Source organism: Mastomys coucha, unplaced genomic scaffold (genome assembly GCF_008632895.1).
Source record: "Mastomys coucha isolate ucsf_1 unplaced genomic scaffold, UCSF_Mcou_1 pScaffold14, whole genome shotgun sequence".
Lineage (NCBI taxonomy): Eukaryota > Metazoa > Chordata > Mammalia > Rodentia > Muridae > Mastomys > Mastomys coucha.
In genome coordinates, this window is record NW_022196896.1 from 126885324 (window position 1) to 126899237 (window position 13914).

The following is a 13914-nucleotide window of genomic DNA, read 5'->3' on the forward strand; positions in this document are numbered from 1 at the left end:
TTAGCGTTTAGTCCATTGACCTCTTTCTACTTGCTTATTGTGGCTGCACTGTGACCAGCTGCTTCTTGTCACCATTTAACACAACTACACCCGTGTTTGTCACCCTACCTTCCCCATTATCATGGACTATACCTGCAAGTGAGGCCCAAACTAAACCCTTGCTAGCTTAAGTTGCTTTTCTCAAGCATATTGTAACAGAACAACAAGAAAAACAACAATGTAGCAACCAAATGGGTTGAACCTGTGCACTAGGAAGCAGGACTGAGAACATTCACGTTCTTATATGATAAAGTATTCCATAGTTGGCTGTGGTGTGCCTAGCATAGATCAGCATTTACCAAAACTCACTACAGGGTGCATTTAATAATTATGCCGTTCATTTTAAAAATCCAAATAAATTACTGCTAATATTAGAAATATAACTCACATTTTCTAAGCATGTACTAAGCAAACAAAATGCTATACTGCCTATTATTTACTATGGTGTTCTTCAATATCACTCAGTGATCGCCCTCAGAAAGTGATCGCTACCGAGAAAAACACTAATATCTCTGAGCTCCTATGCATGCTTGATGAAACAACTCTATGCCAGGCTGCCAGATAAAATGTATTTGGTACTGTTTTTAGTCAGCTGTGGTCCCAATTTCCACTTTAAATTCCAACACTTGGTAGCTAGAAATTGCATCACAATGCTAGCACTGGTGAGGGCTTTGCTAGTTGCAATATGACTTGTCACTATCTGAATGTGTTTGCTAGCTACGATATGACTTTTCACTATCTAAATGTGTTTGATCATCTAGTAACAAAGGCTACCTAGGCTAATGACCATATCTGCTTATTAGCACCTTTTGTTTTCCAAATAGCTCTTCATATTCATTCATTAGCGTTTTAGTCCATTGAAATGTCAATTTTAGCTCTCACTGGACACAAAGGTATGACTTAACTTACCTCTGGAAATCCTCTGTGATTGTCTATTCAAAAACAGCTCATCTTGACGTTCTACCTTAGGGGCTTTCATCCTAAAGTCAAAGATGCTTTCATTCATTCAGTGCTACTTTCTTTGTATTCTATATTTCAAGGTGTCTGAAGCCGGTGATGAGACCTTTTTAATATAGAACTCAGCTTTCTCTGTCTGTATAACAGGAACAAATTAGGGCATTCATCTAAAAGAAGCAAAGTACTTGAATAGTGCAATCTCTGATGAAGAATGGGCAAAAGTGGTCCTTGAATCCTCAAAATTAGAGCATTAGTTCTTGTCCTGTAGAAGAAAAGAAATCAGAACATTAAGCTGAACTAAACTGAACGGAAAAGCCAATAGTGCGGCATAAACTGGAAGGGGCTCAAATCAGGAGAGAGAAGGTGAATGCTGAGAACGTAACAAGTTTCAGAGGTAGGATGCTTAACACCCAGGGATCTGAATCACATGACACACTATATTCAGAAGGCCCAATCTAGGCTTCACAGTTTCTCAAGATAGAAAAACAGCATTCCCAATTCAGGCTGCAGACGTCCTAGAGAAACTGCTGCTGTCGATGTTAAAATGGGGCCAGGATCTTAAGAAGACTAGAGTGAAAAACTAAATATATTGTGTGGATAATTCAAGTTTTAAAAGTTTAATAACAGATTACTCATAAACTTATCTGTCTTTATATTAGGGTAAAAGGTATGTTTGAAGCTCTTAATTTAAAAAGAATGTTGAAGTCTGCATATTTGTGGCTGTCCTTTGATTAATGGATATATTAATGGATATATATCTAAATATTTCAAGAAAGTTATTTGGTGCCTAGATGTCCCTACACACTTTTTGATCTACCTTTGCTTGTGTGGATAGTTCTTAATGAAAACTTATATTGCATTGGAGAATGCTTTTAGTTTGTAGGAAATGCCACAACAAATACTCAATGTAGAAACACAAGGCTATGAGTCATTTAGAAAGTAGGTGTAGCAATAAATTTGGAAGCATAAATACTACATATTTTCTCTATAATCAAACGATAAAAACTATGATGCCAAAATTTTTAAATTAAACTCAAATTCCTTGCTTTCTAAAACACCGCGTAAACTGAGATTTTGAGCTTTATATATCTTGTTTAAATGGCTAAGCATTGAAAACACCCATTTCTGAGTGAAACTAAGCCTGCCATTGATATTTCAGAGAATGCAACCCTATTGAGAATCATAAATGCTATACTTTAGTAAATAATTTCAGGCTGGAGGGATGGCTCAGTGGTTAAGAGCACTGACTGCTCTTCCAGAGGTCCTGAGTTTAAATCCCAGCAACCACATGGTGTCTCACAACAATCTGTGATGAGATCTGATGCCCTCTTCTGATGTGTCTGAAGACAGCTACAGTGTACTTACATATAATAAATAAAATAAATCTTCTAAAAAAATGAAGAATTTAAAAAAAATTCATGTTCCAAAAGAAATGGAAATGCATATTAAATATGGGAAGCCAAAAAAAATGATACCTTGGAAACATGTGATAATTATCAATATTTTTAAAAACTATATTTTATTAGAACAAAAATTATGTCATAATGATTTCTTGTTCTGACAGGATGAAGGGCACCAAAATGATTCTACAGCTAAAACTGCTGTCTTCCCAAACTCAGATCTCCTGATGCTAGGAAAGAACTGACTCCCATAAGCTGTCCTCTGACCTCTACACATATGTACTAAAAACATTTGTCCCCCTCCCCCACACAAATCCATCAATCATACGTGCAATAATAACATGTTCACAAACATGGCTTCCTAATTATACCTGGTTCAGAGATGCTCAGGAATCATTAAGATATTAAAGGAAGCTTGTTAGAGGCAGGAGCCTGGCTAGATTCCTCTACATGTTCTGCACTAGAATTGCATTGTCCCAGATTGTTCCAAACAATTGTTCCAAGTGCATTGCTCCAAACCAAACAAATGTAATTCGTATTTAATATCTAGAAAATGATTTGGCCCATTTCTCAGATGTACCCTCCAAAGAGTAGCTTGAAGCTCATCATGAAGATTCAGATTGGAAACTAGGGACCAGTGATGTATGCCTATAATCCTAGCACTTAGGAGGCAGAGGCATGTAGATCTTTGAGTTCAAGGCCACTATGGTCTACAGAGTAAGTTCTAGGATATTGGATAGCCAAGGCCACATATAGAAACCCTATCTTGAAAAAAACAAAAAAACAAAAATAAAAAAAAAAATCAGATTAAAGATTCCTGCCCAGCTTCATGAATCATAAATTTCAAGGAAGATCTATTTAACAAGCACCCTATATAATTCTTACTATCAAGCAAGCTGGGGAACAGAGGGTGTAATATTATTTTTAGAGTTATCTCTACAAGATGAGACAGGCCTAAAAAATTCCAGTTTAGCACTTTTAAGACTCCATAATATAGCCCTGGTTTAACTTTACAACATTGTCTTCCTTACTTCTCAAGCATTGCCCTTTTGTGCCAGTGGAACTAGTCTACTCAGGGCAAAGAATAACAAAGTGGGTAGTTCTGGAACTGCATTAGCATGTCTGCGCTGGAGTTCTGGCTTTCATTAGTAGTGTTTGTGGTAACCTAGTGTTTCTACACATATGGAGTCAGCCGCCATTAACAGCTAAATCATCCACTGCTCACTTAACAGTCCAGCTTGGAAAAAATATGTGGCTTTTATTGCAATGAAAAGAACTGCTCCAGATTTATCTTGCTACCTAAAATGCAGCTACCTGCAGGCACTCCCTCTGACTCACTGTTATCCTAATAGATAGAAAGACATGATTGCATCCCATGCTCAGGATGCTCAGTGCCTACTTGGCCAGTGGTCATGTTAAGAGACATGTTCCTGGTTCTGTAGAAACAATAAGGGTATGATGTAATAAAAGGCCCACTGGTATCTTTTAATTTCACAGACATCTCATCTCAGCACTGCTATCATAATGCCTGATTTTCTATACTTGCCCCCTTCCAGTTGCCAAGGAGATAGTCAAAGATACAGTGTAGTTGTGATACAAGATATAGCCATTTTGTCATGAATTCTTAATGTCCCAAGGCTACAACTGATATCATATACTCACCTTAACACACTGAATATGTCCCTGGTAAAATTTCATATTTTTAAATTGTAGGCCCTTTTATTTAATGTCACCAACTTGTCCATCTTTTCCATAAAACAAAAATACAGATTCCATAGTTTTGAAGAAAATATTTTCTATTGAATCCAGAGGATAGGGACCAGAGCAAGAGAAGAGAGATGAAGAACACTTGTTGCTCTTCCAGAAGACCTGGGCTCAATTTCTAACACCCAAATAATGGCTCACATGTGGTGTATTCACATACCTGCAGGTAAAACACTTGTATACAGGAAATAACGTACTAAAAATGTCCAAAAACTAATCACAGAGCATTTGGGCATGAGTTACAGCAAACTATTGACTTGAATAGATAATATTTGTGAATATTAAACACATGTGCTTTAGAAATCAAAGCACAAAGTAGGATCAAAGTAGGGGGAAAATAACTTTCACTCTATACATATTTTTTTAAAAAAAATACCAAAATGAACATTAGCACATAGTGAGAAGTATATAATTGGTAGCGATTGCTTAGTCTCCTTGACATACATTGAGTATGCCCTTGTCTTTTTTTTATATTTTTTAATCTTGAAGTTTTGCTTTACAGATCTCACCCTCTGGTTGAACAAGCCAATTTAGACCATTCAGCCCTTGAAGTCCAATTAAACCCTGCAGAACATCCTTCTCAGTCTGTGTCAACGTACTCTCAGCTACAAGAGCTTTCTGTGTTCTTGGTCTCATACGATGGCACTGATAGAAAACAAATGAAACTTTATTCAAACACTGGTTGGTGTAAATGTATTTCTGTCTAACATAATGCATGTTTTATGGTATTCTACTAAGTGGTTCTAAAGCAAAGAACAATGACGTGTACTTTAGTTAGGGTCACTCTTGTAGTGATAAAACACAATGACCAAAAGCAATTTGGGGAAGAAGTGATTTATTTGGCTTACATCTCCCAAATCACAGTCCACTGAGAAGAGCCAGGGCAGGAACTCAAACTGGGCAGCAACCCGGATGCAAAGGCCATGGAGACACTGGGTGCTTATTGGCTTGCTCCTCATGGTTTGTTCAGCCTGCTTTTTTTTTTCTTTCTTTTTATTAGATATTTTCTTTATTTGCATTTCAAATGTTATCTCCTTTCCTGGATTCCCCTCTGAAAACCCCCTCTCCCCTCACCTCTCTCCCTGCTCACCAACCCACCCATGCTCGCTTCCTGGTCCAGCATTCTCCTACACTGGGGTATCAAGCCTTCACAGGACCAAGGGCCTCTCCTCCCATTGATGACTGACAAGGCCATCCTCTGCTACATATGTGGCTATAGCCATGGGGCCCTCTGTGTATACTCTGGTTGGTGGTTTAGTCCCTGAGAGATCTGGAGGTACAGGTTGGTTCATATTGTTGTTCCTTCTATAGTGCTGCAAATCCCTTCAGCTCCTTGGGTTCTTTCTCTAGCTCCTCCATTGGGGACCTTGTGCTCAGTCCAATGGTTGGCTGAGAGCATCCACATCTGTTTTTGTTAGGAACTAGTGGAGCCTCTCAGGAGACAGGCTCCTGTCAGCCAGCACTTGCTGGCATCCACAATAGTGTCTGGGTTTGGTGATTGTATATGGGATGGATCCCCAGGTGAGGCAGTTTCTGAATGTCCTCCCCTTCAGTTTCTACCTGCTTTTTAATTGAACTAAAAACCATCATCCCAGGGTAGAAGTACCCACAGTGGGCAAGGCCATCACACATCTACAAAAAATGTTCTACAAGTTGCTTACAGCTCAGTCTTATGGGGGCATTTTCTCAACTGAGGTTTTCTTCTCTCAGATGACTACAGCTTATATCAAATTGACATGAAACTAGTCAACACAGTGTGCTTCCTCAATGCAAGTGTATGAGGTACATATACTGGGAAACATGAAATGATCACCCTGCATTTACCAGGACTAGCAAAGAGCTTTTCTAGATAACAGGAGTGATATCCTTGGGAATTCACAAAATAACAGCTCCAAATTCATCAGCGCCATTGGGAACCTTATAATGTACTTTCCAATTCAGCAGGCAGCTGCTGATGGGAGTGAGGGAGAAGGCTGCTGCATCCTTGCAGTAGGGATATGATCAGTGCGTAGCAGAAGTCACACATAGCTTATTCTCTTTGATCCAGCCATTCCGTCTTAAGAAACTTACCCTAAGGAAAGAGTTACAGCTGTGTCTAAAAACAATGTCCATGAAAGTTTTGCTTAAAATAAGAAAAATATGGAAAGAATCTAAAATACACTCAATATGGAAGTGGTTAAATGCCATGCCTCCTTTAAAACTGATGTCAAAAAGAAGAGGGTGGCTAAAAGAGGAATAAAAAGCAAGAAGAATCACAAGGAAAAATAAGAGGCTAGTTTCAGAAAGGCATTATTAGGAATTCTAAGTTTGTACAGATTTATGTACAAATGGATATCTATTCATAGGAAACAGATAAAATGACTAATAAAGGTAGTCTAGGGCAGATGAGATTGTGCAGCAATTAGCAACACTTCCATATGTTTCAGAAAACCTAGGGTAAGTTCCTAGCATCAATAAGGGTACATACAACCACCTGTGACTCCAGTGACATACAACCACCTGTGACTCCAGTGACATACAACCACCTGTGACTCCAGTGACATACAACCACCTGTGACTCCAGTGACATACAACCACTGTGACTCCAGTGACATACAACCACTGTGACTCCAGTGACATACAACCACCTGTGACTCCAGTGACATACAACCACTGTGACTCCAGTGACATACAACCACCTGTGACTCCAGTGACATACAACCACTGTGACTCCAGTGACATACAACCACCTGTGACGCCAGTGACATACAACCACCTGTGACTCCAGTGACATACAACCACCTGTGACTCCAGTTACATGGGAGCCAATTCTCCCTTTTGACTGCCACAGGATCCTGAACCCACATGATGCACAATATACAAACATTCATACACACATACACACACACAATATTTTTAAAAGTATGGTAATCAGACATTTGGAGACTTATGAGTAAAAATCTTCTTTTTTATATAAAGATCCTCAATAAAGGTTTCTATATCCTACATCAACAATAAGAGTCTTTAAAATAAATTTTACTAATGAAAATATCAAGTGAACCACAGAGGCAACACCACTCTTTTTCTGTAGTTCCCCTGCTATATGATTAAAAAATAGTCAAGCAATGGTGTTAAAACTCAGATAATGGATTTATATAAATATACTTTTAGATGTTCATAGTATGGAGCTAATCTCCTCTAATGAAATGACTATTTATATGGCTAGAAAAAGGGAAAACAAGAAAGAAAATTAAATTTTAAGTTGGAAAATGCATGCCTAAGTGTCAAAAGAAGAGCATGATATCACTCTGTCTGAACTCTTTCTTGAGAAGTCAAAGATCAAGGATGCCTGCATGGGAACTGACTAGGGGAATGCTAAGGCGCAGCCTTGAGATTAGCCTAGTCAATTCCCCATTCCTGTTCTGTTAGTACTTTCACTTTTATAAGCCAGGCAGATTTTTTTTATTAAGTCATGATAAATAGGATAAGACAGGTCATACACACCATAAAACGATAGTTTACATTAATACCTTAATGTCAATTTAACTTGTCTCTAACATATTGGCAAAATTAAAGACTATGGTAAAAAGAAAGTAGTTTACCTTCTTCCTCTAACACCTAGTTTTGTGATCTGTGCCTCATGGGTGCCTTACAAAATCTAATGGCTGACATTAAATGGTCACTGTTTCCCTCTTTGTAAGGGAAAGAAATGCAGGTAAAGTAACTCAAATACTGGGCCTGCCCCAGGGAGTGGTGCTCAGTAGGGCTTTTTGCCTGCATAGAGAGGAAAGAGTTGTAGATAGGACATAAAGGAAAATATAACTTTGGCCATGAAAACAAAGGCTCCAGCCACTAGGAAGAAATCTTAAACAGAAAGAGAAATTGGGGGAGAGCGGATGCCTGTCTTACCTATAGCTGGATCTTCTTACTGACTTATAGTTCCATGGATACCAAAGTAGGTTATTGAGCAAAATCTTGGAGTATAGGATCTTGGGTCTAAGAGGGATCAAAATACTCTTCTTCTAACACGGATTCTCGGAACTCACTTCATTCAGATTCTGAGCATTGAATTATCATTCAATCCTGCCTTCAGATCATCGGGTTTGTCTGGCCAGCACTTCTGCCAGCTGAGCCATTGCTGTCTTAGCCTTTGTTTTTATGTTGGTTAGCAAGGTGCTGTGTTGCCTTGTTGAGACTCTGAAAGAACACAAGCTCCTAAAGTTGTCTTTCCACCCACCTCCCTATGCATGGTATGGCACATATGTGTGTGTGTGCGTGCACACACACACCAGTAAGAAATCTAGTAATTCAGCACAAATGTAGCTGTGGTGAGTTACCATTGAAACAATCTGCATTATGTGGAAATCTCAATACTAGAGAAAATAAATGTGAAGCTATAGTTGTAGATTTTAATCCCATCGGTCTCTGTCAGTCCCCAGCACAGAAACACTTCTATGCAGCAACTCATGCAGCCAGTCTCACAGGACCCATTGCATGAAATCCTCTCCCCCTGAATACTGAGCCTCAGAGAAGTAATGAATAAATACATACCAAATATCAACTGTTGAAAGAGAAAACTATAGGAACATGAAAAAATGTTCATGTCATATACACTAAAAAAAAAAAAAAAAAAAAAAAAAAAAAAAAAACAGAAAAGAAGTATTTAAAAAATACATGAAAGAAAAAATAAAACTTCACAGATATTATCCTCAGAATTTATTTTTTACCTATTTTGGTTTATAATTCTTTTCAGTATAGCACAATTTATGTTAAAATTAAAATTCAATAAAGATATTGATTGGAAATATGAAGGTTCCCATACAATGTGGGAATGTCAAGGCACAACAATGGGCAAATGATTTTGTATGAAAATTAAGACGAAGGAAAAGTTGGCAGAATGGATTTTTCTTTCATATTTATAAATTGATTAATAACTGCTTTTGTTGCCTAGAAGTTAAACTGCTCTGGCTACATATATTTCAACATCTTACAAGCAAGGCATTAAATGGCTTTTGTTCCAGCCTAACAGAAGGGAGAAAATATTTCTGTCATTTATTGCTAGGTCCATAATATCCTCATAGCATCAAGAGATTAACAAGAAACACAAAACAACAGGCTAATATGTCAAGTACAAGCTTGTATGTCATGGAAGATAGGACATATTCAGATCCAGGGAAATGAGAAAAGCTGCATATGTTTGATGAACTATTATTGGTCACAAACAGGAGAATTTCTTAAGACCTGTTGACATCATTTGTCCCCTGTTGTCCCTGCATTCTCAGAGAAAAGGATGTTTGTTTTGTTTAATCTGCAAAGAATGCTTATTGCATGAAGGTGTATGACCTATATTCAAGAAAGATCAGAGAATTTTCTTTTTTGCCATCCTAGGAGGAAGGGAGGGTTTTCCCAAATGACATAGTGCCATATTTGTCCTCAATCTCATCGATATCTTGTACAATTGTAATATAAAGAAAGAGTTTCTCCCCTACAGAGGGCTGATTTGTTTATAGTCCTGGAAGGTAGATCTCCTTCCCATACAGCAGAGAAGGAACACACCAGCTCAACAGGCAGGGCCATCTTGCCCTCTGCAACTGAGATGCCAGCTGCAGCTACCATTTGAGTTGAGATGCCAGCTGCGGCTACCATTTGAGTTGAAATGCTAGCTACGCCTACCATTTGAATTGAGATGCCAGCTGCGGCTATCATTTGAGCTGAGCTCTGATGCAGGAGGCAGACTTTCCAACCAGCATTCTTGAAATTGTGATGAAGAGCTTGGTGGCTTGCAAACCCGGTACAGCAGTTCTTCCTGTCTCTGTTGTATAATTAAAACTCTTTCATGAGTGTTTAGTACTTTAAACCAAAAGGACTAATGTGAAAAGGCAAAAGATGAGGATTCCTCTATCTCAGTTCACAAAAAGACATACTACAAATATGACTATGGCCAACAGAGTGAATCCATTACATAAAGTTATAAACTGATGTTCACTACCAAACACAACTCAAAGAATAAAGAATCCTGTGGGTAGCTTCTGGAAATACTCTATAATTTTTTTAAATAGAATTTATTATTTTAAGAATACTTTTAAGTACAACCTTGTTTTTTATGACAAAACATGTGTTTCAATTTTTTTGTGAAGATTTCCTTTAATTGAAAATAACTTTTATACTATATATTCCGATTATGGTTTACTCTCCTCCTGTCCTCCCATATCAATCCCACACCCCCAACTCCATGTCTCTTTCCTCTTTTTAGAATACATAGTAGCAAAAATTTTTTTAAAATAATAAAACTAAAGAAAATAATGAAAAGAAAAAGCACAAGAAACTCTTTAAGTACATCCTTAATTGGATGATAAAACAAATTATTTTTTGATATAAAAATTACTAGCAACTACTGTGTGGAAAATATCAAAACTAATTCGTAATTCAAATTTAAGTCTATTTCTTAAAAAAAAAACAAGGAAATAAATGAATTAATTGTTAAGAAGTCATAAGAAGTTACATGATGATAGAATTATTTTAATTTTTTTCCTGTTTTCCGGATCAAGTCATACATAATAATACCTGTTCGTTTTATTATAAGAAACTCTTTTCTTCTTTCTAAAAATGAATTCTAAAAATGCTTGCACTCTGGGTAAAAACATATCCTCAAAAAGATATTTATGTGTACAATTTGACTTAAGTGAGCAAAGATTGGAATTGCTTTTTGTAGACAGTGGGAGAGTGATCAAACCAAGGAACATCTTTATAATGAAGCCCCAAGCAAACACTATAGCTACCATATTGTAGAGAAACATTATTCTGTGTGAAACTGTTAAGGACCTAGTAAGGAAAGGAAAATTATTAAGTACTGTGTGGAGCGTGATGCTAATATTTTAATGCACAATAAACATATGCTAGAAGAAATGTGTTAAGCAATGATCTCTCTGTTTGTAGTGGGATAGGAGTTTTACATTTCTTCTTTGAATTTTATGGTTTCCAGATATTCTACAATGAACAAACATTGGTGCATATCCCAGTAATAAAACTGTAAAGATTCCCAGCCCTGTGATAAACAGAACCAGAGCTAAGGGAGCAGAGATGGGGAAGTAGAGAAGAGATCACACACAGGGAACCAGAGTTAAGGGAGCAGAGATGGAGAAGTAGAGAAGAGATCACACACAGGGAACCAGAACTAAGGGAGCAGGGATGGGGAAGTAGAGAAGAGATCACACACAGGGAACCAGAGCTAAGGGAGCAGAGATGGGGAAGTACAGAAGAGATCACACACAGGGAACCAGAACTAAGGGAGCAGGGATGGGGAAGTAGAGAAGAGATCACACACAGGGAACCAGAGCTAAGGGAGCAGAGATGGAGAAGTAGAGAAGAGATCACACAGGGAACCAGAGTTAAGGGAGCAGAGATGGGGAAGTAGAGAAGAGATCACACAGGGGAGAATGGGCCAGATATTTTTATAGGATTCCATTGTCTTTTGGACTGATGCATAGAAAGAAAAAAAAATGAAAACAAATCAGTTTGGCTAAAATTATATTTTTTTTCTAAATTGTAAGATTGAGGAGAAGGAGCTGTTTCCATAAACAACACTTTAAACTCCTGTGCCTTTTGGATTTTGTGTAAGCATCTTCATAGATGCGCTCAATGTGTGGGAAAACTGGCACAAAAATCATACATTGAGTCTGAGAGTACTATTGATCGAGAAGCTAGTTCATTGAGAGAGATTTAAAAAATTCACCAAATTAATGACAATGCTGCAAGATAAACAGTTTTAAAAATAAGAAAACTTAGGACCTGGAAAACCTCAGCTATTACCAGCTAGCCCAAACTCTACATGGCAACTATGGCTGTAAACTGTCTCATAAACTGAGCTCATTTTCAACTTGTAACCTGCCCTCTCTGCTATAGTAGTCTTTGCCACTAAAAGCCCAGAGTGCCAGATCATCTTCATGGTCATTGTCCACTAGTCAGTATATAAGTGAAGATGCATACCACGCTATCAGAAAGGGAGGAAATACTAGAAGAAAATGGTGTCTGTAGGGGAAAGGTGTGTGTGTGTGTGGGGGGGGGGGAGGTGGAAGCATCCATGCATCTACCAGAGGCCAATGGGCTCAAGATGTTTGCCAAAATAATTGTAACTGATCTGAAGTCACTGTCTTTTTTAAATTGCTATATTTCTTCTCATTTTATAACATACTATACTATAGTTTATTCATTCTAATGCATGAAGAAATCAAAGGGAATTTTACTAAAATAAGGCCAAAAAAGGTAAAATAAAACAAAGCATAATAAGGTTTCCTACTGGGCTACTTGGAAGAATTAGGGCCATTTGTCGGGGGTGAGGGGTGTCATCATTTTGTCCCTTCCTTTCTCATAATGCCCAGTAGGTCTCCTTCAGTCGGACTTTGGCTATAATGGCTGAATTCTTCAAACTTAAAGTGTCTGTTCTATGACACAATCAATGGGATCCACGGTAAGAGACAGACTTTAGGAAGTTATGTGTGGAGAAAACTTCTTTATCTTAGTGACTTTCTTTCTCTCTTTCTCTTTCTTTCCTTTTCTTTTCTTTCTTTTCTTTCCTTTTTATGACAGTGCAGTTGAAATCACTTCCTGTCACAAAACCAGAGTGATTATGCAGAAGTTTGCATCAGGAGAAGACAGTCTAGGGACTGAAGATCAGGAAGAAAAAGTTTTCCAGCTCTTCGGGCGCCAACATGTAGGAGCTGCAGCTCATGTGATGTCTCTAGACTCAACCCTTGGCAGTGAGATGCTGAGAAGGAGCATGGAAAGGCTGAGAATTGCGTGCTTGGGGGTAGCTTTGCTAGCATGTCCAGCTTGAGCAAGAAGGCGGCACACTCTCATGAGAGGGGACTTTCCAAAGCTCTTGCAACTGTTGTTTTCGCAATTCTCTGTAGCCCTTTTGTCCTTGCGGTTTGGAGAAACTCGTAACCGAAAGCAGGAAAGCAGGACCTCACAGACACACAAAAGTCTACTGTGAGGAGTATCATTGTAAGCTACGGGTGCACATAATACAGTCACAGAAAGAGAACTGCTGCTTAACCGTAATGGAAAGGGCTACCCCTCACGTTTAAGACCCCCAAGATGGTGAGAAACGCTAAGCCACCTAGGATTCAGTTTTATCCCCCACATTCTTAATTGAAGAGGCAGACAGATGCTATTCTTCAAAAAGTAACTTGTCTAGCTTAAGGAATTTATCTGAAAAATAGCATCCGTTTATATTAAAATCAATAGAGGGAAAGAATCCGTGTTCCACGTGACTGCTTATGCCTGCTTGTCAAACTCCAGAGAAAACAGCAGAAAGGCAATACTCTTAGGTCTTTGAACTTGAGGGCAGTTGTGAAAAGAAAAACAAAAACAAAAAAACAATACAACCCAAAATAGAAATAAGGGAGCAGATGCAGAGATAAAGAAACTCGCAAAGTGTGTATTATTTTTGTAGAACAACACAATTACTCAGCAGTTAAATAAATACTGGGTTTTAGTTCCTGCCTAAAACCTGATTCAGCGATTTTCTCACTTTAGAAATATCTCATTAAGTTCTCTCGGTTACTTTATATCAACTATATGTCTGGATTTGAAATTTTGTGGGATTTCATGAGGAACAGACCAACTTTCCTTTGCAACTGTATCCCTGCCATGTTCTCAGAAACAAACTTGGGAAATATGTAGTGACAATTATGTGGGGTCCACCAGCTCCTTGAGGTTGCTGCAGGGCTATCACCCACCTTAAACTATTCTTTCCCGCCTACCCTATGCCTCT

General features: G+C 38.1%; 1 long non-coding RNA gene across 1 annotated transcript in view; it reads right to left on the minus strand.

The window, feature by feature from the left end:
- Positions 1–958: 958 nt before the first annotated feature.
- Positions 959–13914, minus strand: part of LOC116089338 — a 138339-nt gene continuing 125383 nt past the window's right edge. The window contains exon 3 of the long non-coding RNA XR_004118289.1: positions 959–1258. This is a non-coding gene — a long non-coding RNA (uncharacterized LOC116089338). The remainder of the gene's footprint in view (positions 1259–13914) is intronic.